The sequence below is a fragment of the Lucilia sericata genome, unplaced genomic scaffold (assembly GCF_015586225.1).
Source record: "Lucilia sericata isolate MDLA Ls3-8-SP2 unplaced genomic scaffold, ASM1558622v1 Contig000586F_arrow, whole genome shotgun sequence".
NCBI classification, from domain to species: domain Eukaryota; kingdom Metazoa; phylum Arthropoda; class Insecta; order Diptera; family Calliphoridae; genus Lucilia; species Lucilia sericata.
The window spans coordinates 91,892-116,435 of NW_023994593.1; the positions used below are offsets into that span (position 1 = coordinate 91,892).

The window sequence follows — 24,544 nt, forward strand, 5'->3', positions numbered from 1 at the left end:
TAAATCTTCAAAGCAAGATTCGTTATGTCATGTTGTTCATAGTTCTTAAATGGCTCAGACTGTTCAGCAGTTAGTCAATTAGTTAGTTAGTTAGTTAGTTAGTTTTAGTTAGTTAGTTGTTAGTTTAGTTAGTTAGTTAGTTAGTTCGTTAGTTAGTTAGTTTAGTTAGTTAGTGTTAGTTAGTTGTTAGTCGTTAGTTCGTTCGTTAGTTTTGTTAGTTGTTAGTTTTCGTTCGTTTAGTTAGTTCGTTAGTTTCGTTAGTTCGTTCGTTAGTTAGTTAGTTAGTTAGTTGTTCGTTCGTTAGTTCGTTCGTTAGTTGTTAGTTCGTTCGTTAGTTCGTTCGTTCGTTAGTTCGTTCGTTCGTTGTTCGTGTTCGTTAGTTCGTTAGTTCGTCGTTCGTTCGTTCGTTCGTTCGTTCGTTCGTTCGTTCGTTCGTTCGTTCGTTCGTTCTTTCGTTGTTCGTTGTTCGTTCGTTCGTTCGTTTCGTTCGTTAGTTCGTTCGTTTCGTTGTTCGTTCGTTCGTTCGTTCTTCGTTTCGTTCGTTCGTTCGTTCGTTCGTTCGTTCGTTCGTTCGTTCGTTTTAGTTTTCGTTTCGTTCGTTCGTTCGTTCGTTCGTTCGTTCGTTCGTTCGTTCGTTCGTTCTTTCGTTCGTTCGTTCGTTCGTTCGTTCGTTCGTTCGTTCGTTTCGTTCGTCGTCTTTCGTTCGTTCGTTCGTTCGTTCGTTCTTCGTTCGTTCGTTCGTTCGTTCGTTCGTTGTTCGTTCGTTGTTCGTTCGTTCGTTCGTTCGTTCGTTCGTTCGTTGTTTCGTTTCGTTCGTTCGTTCGTTCGTTCGTTTCGTTCGTTCGTTCTTTCGTTGTTCGTTCGTTCGTTCGTTCGTTCGTTGTTCGTTCGTTCGTTTCGTTCGTTCGTTTCGTTGTTCGTTCGTTCGTTCGTTCGTTCGTTCGTTCGTTCGTTCGTTCGTTCGTTCGTTCGTTCGTTTTCGTTCGTTCGTTTCGTTCGTTCGTTCGTTCGTTCGTTCGTTCGCGTCTTTTCGTTTTCGTTCGTTCGTTCGTTTCGTTCGTTCGTTCGTTCGTTCGTTCGTTCGTTCGTTCGTTTCGTTCGTTTCGTTCGTTCGTTTTCGTTCGTTCGTTCGTTCGTTTTCGTTCGTTCGTTAGTTCGTTCGTTCGTTCGTTCGTTCGTTCGTTCGTTCGTTGTTCGTTCGTTCTTCGTTCGTTCGTTCGTTCTTTGTTCGTTTCGTTCGTTCGTTCGTTTCGTTCGTTCGTTCGTTCGTTCGTTCGTTCGTTTCGTTTCGTTCGTTGTTCGTTCGTTCGTTCGTTCGTTCGTTTTTCTTCGTTTCGTTCGTTCGTTCGTTCGTTCGTTAGTTCGTTCGTTCGTTCGTTCGTTCGTTCGTTAGTTCGTTCGTTAGTTCGTTGTTAGTTCGTTCGTTCGTTCGTTCGTTAGTTAGTTCTTGTTGTTAGTTTCGTTAGTTTTTCGTTAGTTAGTTAGTTAGTGGTTAGTTAGTTAGTTAGTTAGTTTTCGTTTAGTTAGTTGTTAGTTAGTGCCTCTGTTACGAATCGAACTCACAAACCTTCGGTCTGACAAACCAGATCACCTGTTTCCTTACAGGAGAACACATTACAAGTACTTCAAAAGTAATGTAATTGATGAAGGACTTATCATCTCCCAAGCCTGCTTTAAAAAAAAAAATCTCATGCAACTGTAAGGAAAAGAAAACTGATATATAGCGGACGTAAGTATACCGACGATCTAATCAGTGCCAATTACAAGTACTTTCTTGGAATATATTTTATATAATTCCATTAAATTGATTTAACACTCCTATACAATTCCACCTAGTATATAGTAAGTACATACATACATATATATAAATCAGCCACATTACATCGTGTAATAGACACTCATGAAGTTATCTAATTTAGTTCCACCATCCGCCAATGATGTTACCGCCAGTCATGGCTTGAAATCAATAATCGTTCAATAGTAAAACGACAACACCACCAACAATAACAACAACAGCAATAATAATACGAGTAATAACAATAATGAAGTACACACGAAAACATGGAACATGGAAGTACTACATAGTTGTAATCTTAGTTTGACTAACATGCTCAAATTCTTTTTTTTTCGTCGTTCCTCCTTTAATCTCATTCTGTAAAATATCTTGTTTGTATAGTATAATATACATAATGCAACAACAATAATAAGCTACGAAGAAAAAATCACAAAATCACATAATTATTTGTAACATCATACACGTTGTGGAGTTTGTACAAGTATGCAAGACTTGTACAACCACTATGAGCAGATGTATTAAAGACTTTTGTATCTCTATTATCCTAAAACATGATCGAGCGTGATCTTTTGTTTCAAGATTTGTATTAGAGGTATGAACTAGAAATATTTTGATGTATAAAATGTTAAGATCTGAATCTTTTCAAAATAAATTTCTGTTTAGTACAACCATAATGTGAAACGATCTTTTTAATTGAAACTTAGAAAGCAAACTCTCTTTAGATTTCATATTATTTCCTGTAATGAATATCCTTAATAATCTCCTTTATTTAAGGCATTATTATCATGTCAATTATCGAGATTTATTAACAAGTGTGTAAGCTTGCTCTATGCTCCAAGACTCATCTTCAATTGTTAACTAAAACCTTTAAAAAGCAGCCACTTAAATATTGTCTTAACTAATAATCATCTAACGCGTTTCCTAACTCTAATACAAGTAGTTAAAATAGTTGTTGTTGTTATTTGTTGTTATGGTACTTGTAAAGTGAGTGTTTTGTGTTATGATCAACAACAGCCCAACATTGATCATGCTTTAGTATTCTAGTACCAGGTACATAACTCTCTTTGTTTACCCCCATAGCGCCCAAAAGTGTATAAATCGTGGAGTTCACAGAACGCACCATAAGGCAAGCAATGTTTTTCTTTTTCTCTGTTAAAACCCCTCTTCTTCAGCATCCTCTAAAGGTTTGGTTTCATTTTCGAAGACAATTTTTGCTGGCAAATTTTATTTTTGTTTTTCCTTTCCATTGCTATTCATGGGATGACTGTCAATTTGAGTGTGTCTTTTAAAAGTGTCTGATCGAACTATTAACTCTCATTGTATTTTTTAGTTTTTTAATTTTTTTATTTGTTTGTTTGCTTCATCTTCATCGACGTTATTGTTTAATAAAATATCATGCAATTTAGGTTTTTGTTTTATATAAAAAAATTTTATATTTTTTGGGGTGTAAATTGAAATTCTTCGTTTGTGCATGCATGTCAATACAATATGAAATGTTGATAATTGTGCCACAAATAGTTGAAACAAAGCAAAAAAAAAAACAACTTCACAAAAATAGAATGCAATTCATGTGACATTCGTTATGATCTGACTGATGATTAAAGTGTTAGTAAGCGATCATGTTGCAACCACAAGAAGAGAAATAAAATAATAAGTTTGCTTGGAGTTGGAATATTAAGAAAGGTGTGATTTAATTTGAATTAACTAGTTTTGTTGCAGTTTTTTTTTTGAAAAATTTCAAAATAAATTTAAAAACATTAACTGCAAAGTATAAAACTAATTATAACTAGACTTAGACTAGACTGTAGAATAGACTATAGACTAGACTATAGACTAGACTATAGACTAGACTGTAGACTAGACTATAGACTAGACTATAGACAGACTATAGACTAGACTATAGACTAGACTATTAGACTAGACTATAGACTAGACTATAGACTAGACTATAGACCTAGACTATAGACTAGACTATAGACTAGACTATAGACTAGACTATAGACTAGACTATAGACTAGAACTATAGAACTAGACTATAGACTAGACTATAGACTAGACTATAGACTAGACTATAGACTAGACTATAGACTAGACTATAGACTAGACTATAGACTAGACTATAGTCTAGACTATAGACTAGACTAGAATACTAGACTAGACTATAGCTAGACTATAGACTAGACTATAGACTAGGACTATAGTCTAGACTATAGACTAGACTAGAATATAGACTAGACTATAGACTAACTATAGACTAGACTATAGACTAGACTATAAGACTAGACTAGAATATAGACTAGACTATAGACTAGACTATAGACTAGACTATAGTCTAGACTATAGACTAGACTAGACTATAGACTAGAATATAGACTAGACTATAGACTAGACTATAGACTAGACTATAGTCTAGACTATAGACTAGACTATAGACTAGAATATAGACTAGACTTTAGACTAGACTACAGACTAGACTATAGACTAGACTATAGTCTAGACTATAGACTAGACTATAGACTAGACTATAGACTAGACTATAGACTAGACTATAGACTACACTATAAACTAGACTATAGACTAGACTATAGACTAGACTATAGACTAGACTATAGACTAGACTATAGACTAGACTATAGACTAGACTATAGACTAGACTATAGACTAGACTATAGACTAGACTATAGACTAGAATACAGACTAGACTATAGACTAGACTATAGACTAGACTATAGACTAGACTATAGACTAGACTATAGACTAGACTATAGACTAGACTATAGACTAGACTATAGACTAGACTATAGACTAGACTATAGACTAGACTTTAGACTAGACTATAGACTAGACTATAGACTAGACTATAGACTAGACTATAGACTAGACTATAGACTAGACTATAGACTAGACTATAGACTAGACTATAGACTAGACTACTAGACTATAGACTAGACTATAGACTAGACTATAGACTAGACTATAGACTAGACTATAGACTAGACTATAGACTAGACTATAGACTAGACTATAGACTAGACTATAGACTAGACTATAGACTAGACTATAGACTAGACTATAGACTAGACTATAGACTAGACTATAGACTAGACTATAGACTAGACTATAGACTAGACTATAGACTAGACTATAGACTAGACTATAGACTAGACTATAGACTAGACTATAGACTAGACTATAGACTAGACTATAGACTAGACTATAGACTAGACTATAGACTAGACTATAGACTAGACTATAGACTAGACTATAGACTAGACTATAGACTAGACTATAGACTAGACTATAGACTAGACTATAGACTAGACTATAGACTAGACTATAGACTAGACTATAGACTAGACTATAGACTAGACTATAGACTAGACTATAGACTAGACTATAGACTAGACTATAGACTAGACTATAGACTAGACTATAGACTAGACTATAGACTAGACTATAGACTAGACTATAGACTAGACTATAGACTAGACTATAGACTAGGCTATAGACTAGACTATAGACTAGACTATAGACTAGACTATAGACTAGACTATAGACTAGACTATAGACTAGACTATAGACTAGACTATAGACTAGACTATAGACTAGACTATAGACTAGACTATGGACTAGACTATAGACTAGACTATAGACTAGACTATAGACTAGACTATAGAGACTAGACTATAGACTAGACTATGGACTAGACTATAGACTAGACTATAGACTAGACTATAGACTAGACTATAGACTAGACTATAGACTAGACTATAGACTAGACTATAGACTAGACTATAGACTAGACTATAGACTAGACTATGACTAGACTATAGACTAGACTATAGACTAGACTATAGACTAGACTATAGACTAGACTATAGACTAGACTATATAGACTATAGACTAGACTATAGACTAGACTATAGACTAGACTATAGCTACTACTATAGACTAGACTATAGACTAGACTATAGACTAGACTATATAGTCTATAGACTAGACTATAGACTAGACTATAGACTAGACTATAGACTAGACTATAGACTAGACTATAGACTAGACTATAGACTAGACTATAGACTAGACTATAGACTAGACTATAGACTAGACTATAGACTAGACTATAGACTAGACTATAGACTAGACTATAGACTAGACTATAGACTAGACTATAGACTAGACTATAGACTAGACTATAGACTAGACTATAGACTAGACTATAGACTAGACTATAGACTAGACTATAGACTAGACTATAGACTAGACTATAGACTAGACTATAGACTAGACTATAGACTAGACTATAGACTAGACTATAGACTAGACTAGACTAGACTATAGACTAGACTATAGACTAGACTATAGACTAGACTATAGACTATAGACTAGACTATAGACTAGACTATAGACTAGACTATAGACTAGACTATAGACTAGACTATAGACTAGACTATAGACTAGACTATAGACTAGACTATAGACTAGACTATAGACTAGACTATAGACTAGACTATAGACTAGACTATAGACTAGACTATAGACTAGACTATACTAGACTATAGACTAGACTATAGACTAGACTATAGACTAGACTATAGACTAGACTATAGACTAGACTATAGACTAGACTATAGACTAGACTATAGACTAGACTATAGACTAGACTATAGACTAGACTATAGACTAGACTATAGACTAGACTATAGACTAGACTATAGACTAGACTAGACTATAGACTAGACTATAGACTAGACTATAGACTAGACTATAGACTAGACTATAGACTAGACTATAGACTAGACTATAGACTAGACTATAGACTAGACTATAGACTAGACTATAGACTAGACTATAGACTAGACTATAGACTAGACTATAGACTAGACTATAGACTAGACTATAGACTAGACTATAGACTAGACTATAGACTAGACTATAGACTAGACTATAGACTAGACTATAGACTAGACTATAATCTGGAATATAGGCTATAGACTGTTCTATAGACAAGGATATAAACAGACAAGTCTATAGATTGGTCTAAGACTATATCTGCACTATAGCCTAGACTTTAATTTGGACTATAAATTAAACTATAATCTGGACTATAAGTTATGCTATAGACTGGATTGGTTAGGTTATAGACTTTTCTATAGACCGGATTTATACTAGAGCATAGTCTGGTCTATAGTATGTACTATATGTACTACATACTATAGTCTGCAATATAGACTATACAATAGACCATACTGGACTATAGCCTTGACTATAGTCTGTATTATAGACTTGACTTAAGTCTGGACCATAGGCTTCACTTTAGTCTGGACTATAGGCTTGACATTAGTATGGATTATAGACTTGGCTTTAGCATCGACTATAGACTTGACTATGGTGTAGGCTATAGAATTGACTATAGTCTGGACTATAGATTGACTATAGTTTGGACTATAGACTTGGCATAGACAGTAGACCATAAAAAGGATATACAGAAAAATATTTTAAAATATGTAACTTTCTTAAGTAAATATTCAACTAGAAAAATCTAATTAAACAAAACAAGTCTTTACAATTGAATTCCCCTGTCTACAGATTGCCATCATCAACCACAAAACTCATCAGCATGGTCTATGAACTGAAGATGGCAATACAAAAATACAAACATAAAATGCTAAATTCCCAAATGTACATAAAAATTCAATTTAAATTTAATAAAATCTTATAAAATAATCTCACTAAAATGGTTAATTAAATTTACACGATTATAATGGGAAAAAACGATACTACAATAAAATAAATGAATAAAAAATGCAAAAAACCAATAACAACAAATATTGGCAACATTTTAACAAATACACCATAATTGGTTACAAAATGCAAAAGAAGAATCCTCCTAAAGCTATAAAAATAGCAACAACAACAATCTTATTTGCGGGGGATCTGTTCGATCTAAGTCGAGGAGTTTGCTACCAGGCATAAAAAAATCGAAAAAACAAAAAATTATACTAAACCGACAAATTAGTTACGACTAATGGTTAATCATTCGATATCTGTAGTTTTTCTTGCACAAAAAACACCCTGAACTCAACTGAACATGTGTACAGCAGACAACACATGTCCATACACTCGTATGATGTTTTGTACGTAAGTTGTATGTTGCACCTTTAAGGTAAAATGTAAAAAAATATTAAACATACATGTTGAACACGGTTACCAAAGCAACGTCTTCATGAATTTTTAAAACGCATACAAATACATGCAACATGCCACATGTACGTATGCAGCTTATAGGCAAAGTGATTGTGGTAAGAGTAAAAAATGGAAATAACGCAGTTTTGCGTTTTTCAAGCAATTTTCCAATCAATAATAAGCTTAGTGGTGAAATGACTATATACTGATTGGTTACACTGGAGGTTTCTGGATTCACTGACTCCATCAAACTGAAAATCCACACAAGTTTAAATATTTAATTTGCTGCCTTATATCAAGGAAAAAAATGTAGGTTTGCACCATACGTTTACAGCGTTTGAAAATAAAACGAAGTTGATCCTAAATAACGATTAGAAGAATTGCTGACAAAAAGAAGAGACTGCACGGTGGGATAGATTGATTAAGAATAACTATGACAAGATTATCGACTAGATTATAGGACTATATTATGGACTAGACTATAGACTAGACTATGGACTAGAATATGGAAAAAAACTATGGACTACACTATGAACTAGACTATGGACTGGATTATGGCTTAGACTATGAACTACACCATGGAGCAGACTATGAATTAGATTATGGACTAGACTAAGAACTATACTATGGACTAGACTTTGGGATAGACTATGGACTAGACAATGAACTAGACTATGGTCTAAACCATGGGCTAGACAATGAACTAGACCATGGACTAGATTATGAACAAAACTATGGACTAGACTGTAGAATAGACTCTGACTAGACTATGACTAGACTATGACTAGACTATGATTAGACTATGACTAGACTATGACTAGACTATGACTAGACTATGACTAGACTATGACTAGACTATGGACTAGACTATGACTAGACTATGACCCCTAGACTATGACTAGACTATGACTAGACTAGACTAGACTAGGACTAGACTATGACTAGACTATGGACTAGACTATGACTAGACTATGACTAGACTATGACTAGACTTTGACTAGACTAGACTAGACTATGACTAGACTAGACTAGACTATGACTAGACTATGACCTAGACTATGACTAGACTATGACTAGACTATGACTAGACTATGACTAGACTATGACTAGATTATGACTAGACTATGACTAGACTATGACTAGACTATGACTAGACTATGAATAGACTATGGACTAGACTATGAATAGACTATGACTAGACTATGACTAGACTATGACTAGACTATGACTAGACTATGACTAGACTATGACTAGACTATGACTAGACTATGACTAGACTATGACTAGACTATGACTAGACTATGACTAGACTATGACTAGACTATGACTAGACTATGACTAGACTATGACTAGACTATGACTAGACTATGACTAGACTATGACTAGACTATGACTAGACCTATGACTAGACTATGACTAGACTATGACTAGACTATGATAGACTATGACTAGACTATGACTAGACTATGACTAGACTATGACTAGACTATGACTAGACTATGACTAGACTATGACATAGACTATGACTAGACTATGACTAGACTATGACTAGACTATGACTAGACTATGACTAGACTATGACTAGACTATGACTAATAGTAAGACTATATTATGTTTATTAAACCATTCCTGTGTACATCTTTATAGATTCCGCCCCATTGTGCAATGTAACACTTAAAAGTAACAATTTCAAATATTTTGTTTTTCTATTTTACAATTACAGTGTCTTTTTTAAGACAAAAATTGATAAAATTTTTGAAAGATTATGATCTTAAACCAAAAATTAAATTGACACTTACGAATTCCTTTAAACAACATTAAACAGAAAATTCCTCACAAGTTTTCAATAAAATAGAAATCCAAACAAATCAACATCTCAAGAAATAAGGAAACGATTTTGGAAAAATAAAAAATCACCCTTTATTGAATAATTTGAATTTGTTTTCTTCTATTTGTTCAAAAATGTTCAATTGTTGTGTATAAACAGTAACGCTTTGCCATGGCATATCCTGCAACAGAAAAGAAGATGAAAAGACGAAAAAAATCTTAAAACGACGATGAAATCGTGACTTAATGTATTTTAATCACAATGCATCATCTCATATTAAAATACCACACTAATTGTTATAAGCAAATGCAAGACAAACCAAACAGCAACAACAGCAATCAAATAAATAAAAAATAAGATGGACCGACAGAAGTATTGGACTTAATGAAAAAAAAAAAACTTAAGCAATTAAGTAATAGACATTAAACTAATTTCCTTATACTTAAACAGAGAAAAAACTACATTTACCAATAAACTAATAGTAAAATCTAAACAACCTCTAACACTTTTCATTGGTGGGTTTTTTATACATATTTATCTGAAGAAAAACATATAGAATTTATTGAATGTTAAATGTTAAATTGTAGCTGATAATAGTGCTAGAAATTGCGTGTTTAATGAAAATTGTACACTAAATTTACAATCATTTTTTTATTTTTTTTTTATGTATTTTATTGAATAAATGTGTATTTAAGTAAAAAATTTAAATTAAAAATTCACGATTTCTTGCAAATATTGTTGTACACTCGGCAACTAAAATTTCAATTTTTTATGCATATAATCACATTATGCAGGTAAAATGAAGAAGAACCACGTAAAATGTGTGACCAACCAATTGCATTTTTGCGATTGAAGATGATTTAAGTGTTTTTTTTTCAAATAGTAAATATTTAAGTAAAAACTGTAAAGTGTATTATAGAGAATCTTTTTAAGAAAATAAAATGTGCCAATTTAAATAAAATCAGAATTTCGATATTTTTTCTGATATCCCACACGTTATGTCAATTGTCAAAAATTGTAACATTTGTTTTCCACTATGATTTTACTAGTCTAATGACGAAACTATAGACCAAACCATGGACTTGAATGAAGACCAGAACACTATCGATCTGACCATGGACCAGGACTATGGACTAGACTTAAAACTAGCATTAGACTAGACTTTGAACTAGACTAAAGGAATAGATTATGGATTGAGCTATGGACAAGACCATAGACTAGACTATGGACTAGACTATGGAATAGACTATGAACTAGACTACGGACTAGACCATGGACTGAACTATGAACTAAACTATGGACAAGACCATGGACTAGACTATAATTTAGACCATGTATTAGACAATGGACTAGAATATGGACCAGACTGTGGACTAGACTATGGCCTAGATTATTGACTAGGCCATGGACTATACTATTCACTTGATTATAGACTAGGCTGTGGACTAAACTATGGACTACACTATAGTATCATGGACTATACCATTAACTAGACTATGGACTAAAATATGGACTAGACGGTGGACTAGACTAGACTATATCATTAACTAGACTATGGACAAACTATGGACTAAAATATGAACCAGACTATGGGCTAGACTATAAACTAGTCTAGAAATAGACTATAGACTAGACTATAGACTAGACTATAGACTAGACTATAGACTAGACTATAGACTAGACTATAGACTAGACTATAGACTAGACTATAGACTAGACTATAGACTAGACTATAGACTAGACTATAGACTAGACTATAGACTAGACTATAGACTAGACTATAGACTAGACTATAGACTAGACTATAGACTAGACTATAGACTAGAATATAGACTAGACTATAGACTAGACTATAGACTAGACTATAGACTAGACTATAGACTAGACTATAGACTAGACTATAGACTAGACTATAGACTAGACTATAGACTAGACTATAGATTAGACTATAGACTAGACTATAGACTAGACTATAGACTAGACTATAGACTAGACTATAGACTAGACTATAGACTAGACTATAGACTAGACTATAGACTAGACTATAGACTAGACTATAGACTAGACTATAGACTAGACTATAGACTAGACTATAGACTAGACTATAGACTAGACTATAGACTAGACTATAGACTAGACTATAGACTAGACTATAGACTAGACTATAGACTAGACTATAGACTAGACTATAGACTAGACTATAGACTAGACTATAGACTAGACTATAGACTAGACTATAGACTAGACTATAGACTAGACTATAGACTAGACTATAGACTAGACTATAGACTAGACTATAGACTAGACTATAGACTAGACTATAGACTAGACTATAGACTAGACTATAGACTAGACTATAGACTAGACTATAGACTAGACTATAGACTAGACTATAGACTAGACTATAGACTAGACTAGACTATGACTAGACTAGACTATAGACTAGACTATAGACTAGACTATAGACTAGACTATAGACTAGACTATAGACTAGACTATAGACTAGACTATAGACTAGACTATAGACTAGACTATAGACTAGACTATAGACTAGACTATAGACTAGACTATAGACTAGACTATAGACTAGACTATAGACTAGACTATAGACTAGACTATAGACTAGACTATAGACTAGACTATAGACTAGACTATAGACTAGACTATAGACTAGAGTAGACTAGACTAGACTAGACTAGACTAGACTAGACTAGACTAGACTAGACTAGACTAGACTAGACTAGACTAGACTAGACTAGACTAGACTAGACTAGACTAGACTAGACTAGACTAGACTAGACTAGACTAGACTAGACTAGACTAGACTAGACTAGACTAGACTAGACTAGACTAGACTAACTAGACTAGACTAGACTAGACTAGACTAGACTAGACTAATAGACTAGACTAGACTAGACTAGACTAGACTAGACTAGACTAGACTAGACTAGACTAGATAGACTAGACTATAGACTAGACTATAGACTAGACTATAGACTAGACTATAGACTAGACTATAGACTAGGCTATAGACTAGGCTATAGACTAGACTATAGACTAGACTATAGACTAGACTATAGACTAGACTATAGACTAGACTATAGACTAGACTATAGACTAGACTATAGACTAGACTATAGACTAGACTATAGACTAGACTATAGACTAGACTATAGACTAGACTATAGACTAGACTATAGACTAGACTATAGACTAGACTATAGACTAGACTATAGACTAGACTATAGACTAGACTATAGACTAGACTATAGACTAGACTATAGACTAGACTATAGACTAGACTATAGACTAGACTATAGACTAGACTATAGACTAGACTATAGACTAGACTATAGACTAGACTATAGACTAGACTATAGATTAGACTATAGACTAGACTATAGATTAGACTATAGACTAGACTATAGACTAGACTATAGACTAGACTATAGACTAGACTATAGACTGGACTGTAGACTAGACTATAGATTAGACTATAGACTAGACTATAGACTAGACTATAGACTAGAATATTGATTAGACTATAGACTAGACTATAGACTAGACTATAAACTAGACTATAGACTAGACTATAGATTAGGCTATAGACTAGACTATAGACTAGAATATAGATTAGACTATAGACTAGACTATAGACTAGACTATAGACTAGACTATAGACTAGACTATAAACTAGACTATAGACTAGACTATAGATTATGCTATAGACTAGACTATAGACTAGAATATAGATTAGACTATAGACTAGACTATAGACTAGACTATAGACTAGACTATAGACTAGACTATAGACTAGACTATAGACTAGACTATAGACTAGACTATAGACTAGACTATAGACTAGACTATAGACTAGACTATAGACGACTATAGACTAGACTATAGACTAGACTATAGACTAGACTATAGACTAGACTATAGACTAGACTATAGACTAGACTATAGACTAGACTATAGACTAGACTATAGACTAGACTATAGACTAGACTATAGACTAGACTATAGACTAGACTATAGACTAGACTATAGACTAGACTATAGACTAGACTATAGACTAGACTATAGACTAGACTATAGACTAGACTATAGACTAGACTATAGACTAGACTATAGACTAGACTATAGACTAGACTATAGACTAGACTATAGGCTAGACTATAGACTAGACTATAGACTAGACTATAGACTAGACTATAGGCTAGACTATAGACTAGACTATAGACTAGACTATAGGCTAGACTATAGACTAGACTATAGACTAGACTATAGACTAGACTATAGACTAGACTATAGACTAGACTATAGACTAGACTATAGACTAGACTATAGACTAGACTATAGACTAGACTATAGACTAGACTATAGACTAGACTATAGACTAGACTATAGACTAGACTATAGACTAGACTATAGACTAGACTATAGACTAGACTATAGACTAGACTATAGACTAGACTATAGACTAGACTATAGACTAGACTATAGACTAGACTATAGACTAGACTATAGACTAGACTATAGACTAGACTATAGACTAGACTATAGACTAGACTATAGATTAGACTATAGACTAGACTATAGACTAGACTATAGACTAGACTATAGACTAGACTATAGACTAGACTATAGACTAGACTATAGACTAGACTATAGACTAGACTATAGACTAGACTATAGACTAGACTATAGACTAGACTATAGACTAGACTATAGACTAGACTATAGACTAGACTATAGACTAGACTATAGACTAGACTATGAACTAGGCTATAGACTACATTTTGATTATGGAATAATCTATGGACTAGACTGTGAAGTGGACTGTGGGCTAGTAAATCATGTGAAAAAATAAAAAAATAAATCGTTTGATTCTCTAAAAAGTGACAAATCAATATAACCTACAACCTGTTTGTAAGCATGACAGTTTGACGGCTTCTTAGAAGTTATTATTTTTTTTTGGCAATTTCTTATATTTTGTATAGACTAAAGACCATTCAATCAACTTGCAAGTACATTGACCATATACTGCTAAATATTTTTAAATCCTGTCCATTACCAAAGTTCCATTAAAATTCTATAAAAATAAATATTCATTAAATGTTCATTCTATAGATATTCTACTTTATTACAAATGACTTAACTACTTTGTAACTGTCAAATGTATCTTTTTATTTTTTTAATTGCAAAGAATATATGTATGTATATTTTCTGTTTACTTAATTAAAATTTCAATATTTAGTATGCAATTAATGGGCATAAAGAATTTTATTGAAAACGAATTTACAGTTAAACAAAAATTAAATTCATGCATAAATCAAGAAATTTTTGCATTAAAATAAAATATAAATATATAATAACTTGATTGTTTAAGTGTTAACACAAATACATGAATACAAGTATAATAAAAAAAGAAGTTTAAAAGAAGGTACTCTAAAAATATAAAAATTAATCCGTAAAGCTATAAACTCTAATATATTAAATATTTTTTTTTTTTTTGTATTTTACTAAAACTTTTTGTTTATTATGCTAACAAAATTGTATTCAATGCAGATTTTTCTTAAAAATATATACATATTATAATTTTTTAAATCTGAATAAAGTTTTCCATGAATTAAATTTGTTTTCATCGTAGAGTGCCACCACCAATCTTATTCTGACCAACTTCTGTTTCTTAGAATTCTAGTTATTAGCAAATATTTTATTGCCAAATCTCTCACAATTCTATGTACTTTAGTTTGCAAGTTGGTGTGACTAATCGAATTGGACGTTAAACATGTCAAATTGGAAATAACAGAACATTAAAGTCAAATCAAAAACAACAAAAACTAATAAAATTTAAATTGAAATGTAAGTTACCAAAAATAATCAAGTTTAGATAGAGAGAAAGAGAGTAAGAGAACGTATTCGCTGCTATATGCAAAAAAAAAAGGTTTTTCAATTAGATTTTTTTGTCCGAACAACATTTTTGTATAAAGTGCATAAATTAAACATCTCAACTTTTATTGGGCGAACCGTTAAACCATTGTGGACGGGAGTAATACAAAGGGAACAATTTGAATACACACTCAACTCTAATACAGACATTAATCTATAGACTAGACTACAGGGCTCAAATTATGGCATACGATATCGATCGAAATCTCCATTTAGATTCTATTTAGATTTTGATCGATATCGTAGGCTAGACTACAAACTAGAATATAGACTAAACTATAGACTAGACTATAGACTAGACTATAGACTAGACTATAGACTAGACTATAGACTAGACTATAGACTAGACTATAGACTAGACTATAGACTAGACTATAGACTAGACTATAGACTAGACTATAGACTAGACTATAGACTAGACTATAGACTAGACTATAGACTAGACTATAGACTAGACTATAGACTAGACTATAGACTAGACTATAGACTAGACTATAGACTAGACTATAGACTAGACTATAGACTAGACTATAGACAAGACTATAGACAAGACTATAGACTAGACTATAGACTAGACTATAGACTTGACTATAGACTAGACTATAGACTAGACTATAGACTAGACTATAGACTAGACTATAGACTAGACTATAGACTAGACTATAGACTAGACTATAGACTAGACTATAGACTAGACTATAGACTAGACTATAGACTAGACTATAGACTAGACTATAGACTAGACTATAGACTAGACTATAGACTAGACTATAGACTAGACTATAGACTAGACTAGACTATAGACTAGACTATAGACTAGACTATAGACTAGACTATAGACTAGACTATAGACTAGACTATAGACTAGACTATAGACTAGACTATAGACTAGACTATAGACTAGACTATAGACTAGACTATAGACTAGACTATAGACTAGACTATAGACTAGACTATAGACTAGACTATAGACTAGACTATAGACTAGACTATAGACTAGACTAGACTATAGACTAGACTATAGACTAGACTATAGACTAGACTATAGACTAGACTATAGACTAGACTATAGACTAGACTATAGACTAGACTATAGACTAGACTAGACTATAGACTAGACTATAGACTAGACTATAGACTAGACTATAGACTAGACTATAGACTAGACTATAGACTAGACTATAGACAAGACTAGACTAGACTATAGACTAGACTATAGACTAGACTATAGACTAGACTATAGACTAGACTATAGACTAGACTATAGACTAGACTATTGACTAGACTATAGACTAGACTATAGACTAGACTATAGACTAGACTATAGACTAGACTGTAGACTAGACTAGACTAGACTGTAGACCAGACTATAGACTAGACTGTAGACTACACTGTAGACTAGACTATAGGACTAGTAGACTAGACTAGACTAGACTATAGACTAGACTATAGACTAGACTATAGACTAGACTATAGACTAGACTATAGACTAGACTATAGACTAGACTATAGACTAGACTATAGACTAGACTATAGACTAGACTATAGACTAGACTATAGACTAGACTATAGACTAGACTATAGACTAGACTATAGACTAGACTATAGACTAGACTATAGACTAGACTATAGACTAGACTATAGACTAGACTATAGACTAGACTATAGACTAGACTATAGACTAGACTATAGACTAGACTATAGACTAGACTATAGACTAGACTATAGACTAGACTATAGACTAGACTATAGACTAGACTATAGACTAGACTATAGACTAGACTATAGACTAGACTATAGACTAGACTATAGACTAGACTATAGACTAGACTATAGACTAGACTATAGACTAGACTATAGACTAGACTATAGACTAGACTATAGACTAGACTATAGACTAGACTATAGACTAGACTATAGACTAGACTATAGACTAGACTATAGACTAGACTATAGACTAGACTATAGACTAGACTATAGACTAGACTATAGACTAGACTATAGACTAGACTATAGACTAGACTATAGACTAGACTATAGACTAGACTATAGACTAGACTATAGACTAGACTATAGACTAGACTATAGACTAGACTATAGACTAGACTATAGACTAGACTATAGACTAGACTATAGACTAGACTATAGACTAGACTATAGACTAGACTATAGACTAGACTATAGACTAGACTATAGACTAGACTATAGACTAGACTATAGACTAGACTATAGACTAGACTATAGACTAGACTATAGACTAGACTATAGACTAGACTATAGACTAGACTATAGACTAGACTATAGACTAGACTATAGACTAGACTATAGACTAGACTATAGACTAGACTATAGACTAGACTATAGACTAGACTATAGACTAGACTATAGACTAGACTATAGACTAGACTATAGACTAGACTATAGACTACTATAGACTAGACTATAGACTAGACTATAGACTAGACTATAGACTAGACTATAGACTAGACTAAGACTAGACTATAGACTAGACTATAGACTAGACTATAGACTAGACTATAGACTAGACTATAGACTAGACTATAGACTAGACTATAGACTAGACTATAGACTAGACTATAGACTAGACTATAGACTAGACTATAGACTAGACTATAGACTAGACTATAGACTAGACTATAGACTAGACTATAGACTAGACTATAGACTAGACTATAGACTAGACTATAGACTAGACTATAGACTAGAACTAGACTATAGACTAGACTATAGACTAGACTATAGACTATAGACTGTAGACTATAGACTATAGACTGGACTATAGACTAAACAAGACTTAATAAAGAAAAAAAGGTTTGGTTCTTAAGTCTTTTGATTTTTAAGCCCAGTAATGGGATGCACAAAAGATTTCGTGTCTTAAGTCTTTAAGAAATATGCCACAATGACAAGTTTGCTTCCTAAGTCTTTTACAAAACTTTCTACAATAAAGTGTAAAGGGTTTGTTTCCTAAGTCTTTTGATTTTTAGAATAAAAACTGCTTCAAATATAAAATTTTCCCAAGTAGTTTTTAAAATTTATAAAATTTTAGCAAATTTTAAAAAAATCTACTCAAAACTATTTTACGCACAAACATATTGTTTATAATATCAAAAATTTAAACAAATATTTAATAATTTACTAAACTAAATAAAAAATTTTTCCCAGACAATTAACGTTAAAATAAAACATAATTACTCAAATATGTTTCTGATTTCAATAGCAGTTCATAAACGATTAAAAACTGCACAATAATTTTTCTAAATACATACAGTCTGCTTTTCTGAAGGCCATCTTCAACATTTTAAATGTACGCGTATGGTCAGTACAGCATTTCAAATAAAATACAAAATACGAGAAGTTTTTTATAAAAATAATATACGCGCCATCTAGCGCATCATCTTCACATCTTAGAGGCAGTAGTAATTTACCGCTTAGAGGGAGATAGAAAAAACGCCGCACCTCTTCTGGTTGACAAATTAAGCAGAACCAGTTCAATAAACAAAACCTAAAACTGACACATGCTTAAAATAACAACAAAACAAAAAGTTAATCACTTTGAGTCTACTTTTAACATAATAAGCAGTCTGGTCTAAAAAATGATGAGCTGAACGAACATAACATGAAATTAATTTAAATAAAATCTCACCTCAGACTTGATTTGACTTAAATTTTATTTAGTTTTATACATATTTTGTACAAATAAAATATTTAATTTATAAAAATATTTTATTTTGCTGCTTTAAAGTGTTACTTTGTTAAGCAACTTGATTATTTAAAATCACCGTTATAATAATAGATAAAATTTCATATTTATTATTTTTAGCTTTTAATAATTTTTGTCATTATTTCATTTCATTGTGAATTTTGTTTGCAAACACTTGTAGTTAAAATTTTGTTTGTTATTAAAACACCAACAACATGTTGCTTATCTTATTAAAAAATCAATAAATATTTTTATTTAATTTTATATTTGTTGCTTTAATTTTATAGATTTTGTTGTCTATTTGTTTAAAGCAACCATATAATTAAATTAAATTTATTAGATTTTTTGTTAAAGTAGCACATTAATATTTAATATCATGATAATACAGTCGCTTAAGTTGTCTTAAATTATGAAATTTGATTTATAGTGGAGTTTTTTCTCGTAGAGTAACTAACAGATAGATGATTTAGTAAATAAGATATAATTATTATAACTAGACTATGACTAGACTATGGACTATACTATGGACTATACTATGGACTAGACTATGGACTAGACTATGGACTAGACTGTGGAAAAGACTATGGACTAGACTTCAGACTAGACTATGGCCTAGAATATGGACTTGACTAAGGATTAGGCTATTGACTAGACTATGGACTGGGCTACAGAAAAAAACTATGGATTAGACTAGAATATATACTACACTATTAACTAGACTATGGACTGCTCTTCGGACTAGGCTATGGCCTAAATATAAACTAGACTATGTACTAGACTACAGACAGGTTATGGAGTTGACCAAGACTATGAAATAGATTATGAACTAGACTATGGACTAGACTATGGATTAGACACTGGACTACACTATGAACTAGACACTGGACTACACTAGGGACTAGACTATGGGTCAGATAACGGTCTAGACTATGGATTAGACTATGAACTAGACTATGGACTATACTATGGATTAGACTATAGACTAGACTATGGACTCAACTATGAAATAATGTATTTTATGTGCTATACTACAGACTAGATTATGGGTTAGACTATGGACTAGACTATAGATTACACTATGAACAAGATTATAGATTACACTATAAACATGACTATGGACTATACTATGGACTAAAACTAAGGATTAGACTATAGATTACACTATGGACCAGACTACGGGCTAGATTATGGTCTAGACCATGTGCTAGATTATGGTCTAGACTATGGACTAGACTATAGACTAGACTACAGACTAGACCAGAATAATATACAAGACTATATACTAGAATGACAGAACTATACTAGAAAATATACTAGACTATTGACTAGACTATTGACTAGACTATTGACTGACTATTGACTAGACTATTGACTAGACTATTGACTAGACTAATGACTAGACTATGACTAGACTATTGACTAGACTATTGACTAGACTATTGACTAGACTATTGACTAGACTATTGACTAGACTATTGACTAGACTATGACTAGACTATGACCAGACTATTGATTAAGACTATTGACTAGACTATTGACTAGACTATTGACTAGACTAATGGACTAGACTATTGACTAGACTATTGACTAACTATGATATAGACTATGACTAGACTATGACTAGACTATGACTAGACTATGACTAGACTATGACTAGACTATGACTAGACTATGACTAGACTATGACTAGACTATGACTAGACTATGACTAGACTATGACTAGACTATGACTAGACTATGACTAGACTATTGACTAGACTATGACTAGACTATGACCAGACTATGACCACTATGACTAGACTATGACTAGACTATGACTAGACTATGACTAGACTATGACTAGACTATGACTAGACTATGACTAGACTATGACTAGACTATGACTAGACTATGACTAGACTATGACTAGACTATGACTAGACTAGACTAGACTATGACTAGACTATGACTAGACTATGACTAGACTATGACTAGACTATGACTAGACTATGACTAGACTATGACTAGACTATGACTAGACTATGACTAGACTATGACTAGACTATGACTAGACTATGACTAGACTATGACTAGACTATGACTAGACTATGACTAGACTATGACTAGACTATGACTAGACTATGACTAGACTATGACTAGACTATGACTAGACTATGACTAGACTATGACTAGACTATGACTAGACTATGACTAGACTATGACTAGACTATGACTAGACTATGACTAGACTATGACTAGACTATGACTAGACTATGACTAGACTATGACTAGACTATGACTAGACTATGACTAGACTATGACTAGACTATGACTAGACTGTGACTAGACTATGACTAGACTATGACTAGACTATGACTAGACTATGACTAGACTATGACTAGACTATGACTAGACTATGACTAGACTATGACTAGACTATGACTAGACTATGACTAGACTATGACTAGACTATGACTAGACTATGACTAGACTATGACTAGACTATGACTAGACTATGACTAGACTATGACTAGACTATGACTAGACTATGACTAGACTATGACTAGACTATGACTAGCTACTAGACTATGACTAGACTATGACTAGACTATGACTAGACTATGACTAGACTATGACTAGACTATGACTAGACTATGACTAGACTATGACTAGACTATGACTAGACTATGACTAGACTATGACTAGACTATGACTAGACTATGACTAGACTATGACTAGACTATGACTAGACTATGACTAGACTATGACTAGACTATGACTAGACTATGACTAGACTATGACTAGACTATGACTAGACTATGACTAGGACTATGACTAGACTATGACTAGACTATGACTAGACTATGACTAGGACTATGACTAGCCTATGACTAGCCTATGACTAGACTATGACTAGACTATGACTAGACTATGACTAGACTATGACTAGACTATGACTAGACTATGGACAAGACTATGGACATTACCATGGACAAGACTATGGACTAGACTATAGCCTAGACTATGGAATATGGACAAGACTATGGACTAGACTATGACTAAAACTATGGACTAGACTATGGACAAGACTATGGACATTACTATGGACAAGGACTATGGACTAGACTATGGAATAGACTATGGATAAGGCTATGGACAAGACTATGGACAAGACTATGGACAAGACTATGGACTAGGTTACGGATTAGGCTATGGACCAGACTAGGGACTAGATATAGACTAGAATATGGGCTAGATTGTGGTCTAGACTATGGACTAGTCTATGGCTATTATTTGTAATATAACTAATTAAAAAGAGACTTCAATTGTCTAAAACTTTCGATATGCACTACTAATGTGACCCAAATAACTGTAATAAAAAACTTTAAATAAAGGAAAAACAACAAAAACTAAAACATCTGCTATTAAGTTACTAGTACAAGCAATTTAAACTAAAATACCCTTAGATGCAAAACCAAGAAGATGATACATCATTAGATATATAAAAAACACTATATAGGAAGAAATTTATATAGTACGATTACTTAAGCTTGCAAATAGAAACAATGGAAAACCGAACAAAATTAAGGAGGAGGAAGTCTATTAACAGAATACAAACAAAATCTGCAAGAAAAATTTAACAACTTCACAACATTCGTGGGCTTCATTTGCAGATAATATCACAAATGAAAAACTAAACAACAACAAAAATTAACTGGAACCTGTAATAGCAACAATTGCAAAAATACACCAGCCAATAATGTTTTGAACCTAGACTAAGTTTAGCTAAAACAAAAGCAATTGTAGTTTAGTTTTTTTAAGATGTAACCAAGTTAATTGGAAATTCCCTTTATTTAGTCAATATGATTCTCACCGAAAGCGAAGGCAGTTTGTAGGACAAATGAAAATAAAAGTAGACAAATGGAAATAAAAATCCCAGAGACCCAAAAAAAGAAAGACACGCCGGCAGACAAACCGAAATAACACGATTTACAATAGTTTTTTTTAATATATTACTCATGGAAGAAGGATAGACAGACGGAATGTGTTTTCTGCTTACAAAATGTATATTTTGTATACATTTAGTAAGCATAAGATTTACAAACTGAAGGGATATTCATCAGTTAGTTTATAACATGTTTATGGTAATAAGATAAATTGCGTTTAAATTTTAGTACATTTAACTAAGATGACACTGCACTATGGGTCAATAGATGTTATAAATATTTAACGAGGGTTTTTCTCAAAACTCACATAATGACAAGCCAATTAGTATGACAAAATATGTATAATCTTCTCTGGTTGTACGCCTACATTTGCTAAGAATATTTTAGTTATGTTTATTTTTTAATTACCCAACCAATTAGCATTCACGCCCCATTGTGTAAATACCTCATACAAATGATGAAATGGTCATATTCGCATAGCTTAACTCTGTTTTTTATTGCATACATTGTCTGTCTGTGTGTGCACGCCGAATGACATGATGTGAACTCTAGTGCCACTATGATGTTTCAAATAGAGATTCACAAACTACAGCAAAAAATTTTTTCCCCTCTTTGTTGTTATCCGTAAATACAGTTTATTCAAAATTCATCGATCTCATGTCTTCTTAGCATGTACATCAGTCAGTAAGCATGTAAGTCTAAACGTCCGTCCGTCTCTTTGTGTGTCTTTTCATCTTGTCCGTCTGTCATCAGTAAGAGTGTGTTAAAAAGCCATCGTTTTATTTCATTGGGTCACTAGTAAAATGAATAATGAAAATCAAAAAAAAAAACGCAAATCTACATAAAAAATGTACAAAATAAAAAAAAGTTCGATTGCAGCATGTTGTTACTATGTATGTTTCGTTTTCTGTTGAGTCTACTCTCACACTTAGTTTAAATCAGTCATTGTTTAAATCATCACTACTAACAACATCATGATGCACCTCCATCATCACACTTTTACATACCAAATATAGATGGGGGGGGCGAACATTCTGTGTGACCAACCTTTTATTGTAGTGTTGTTCAAGTCATGGACATTGCACATTGTGTATTAAATAAGGAAGTACACCCAAGGAAAGCTATTGGTTTAC

General features: G+C 32.6%; 1 protein-coding gene across 1 annotated transcript in view; it reads left to right on the forward strand.

Moving 5' to 3' along the window:
- LOC119606452 (probable nuclear hormone receptor HR38) overlaps window positions 1–24,544 on the forward strand; it is a 121,668-nt gene that overhangs the window by 62,016 nt on the left and 35,108 nt on the right. The gene's annotated exons all lie outside the window — the stretch shown is intronic.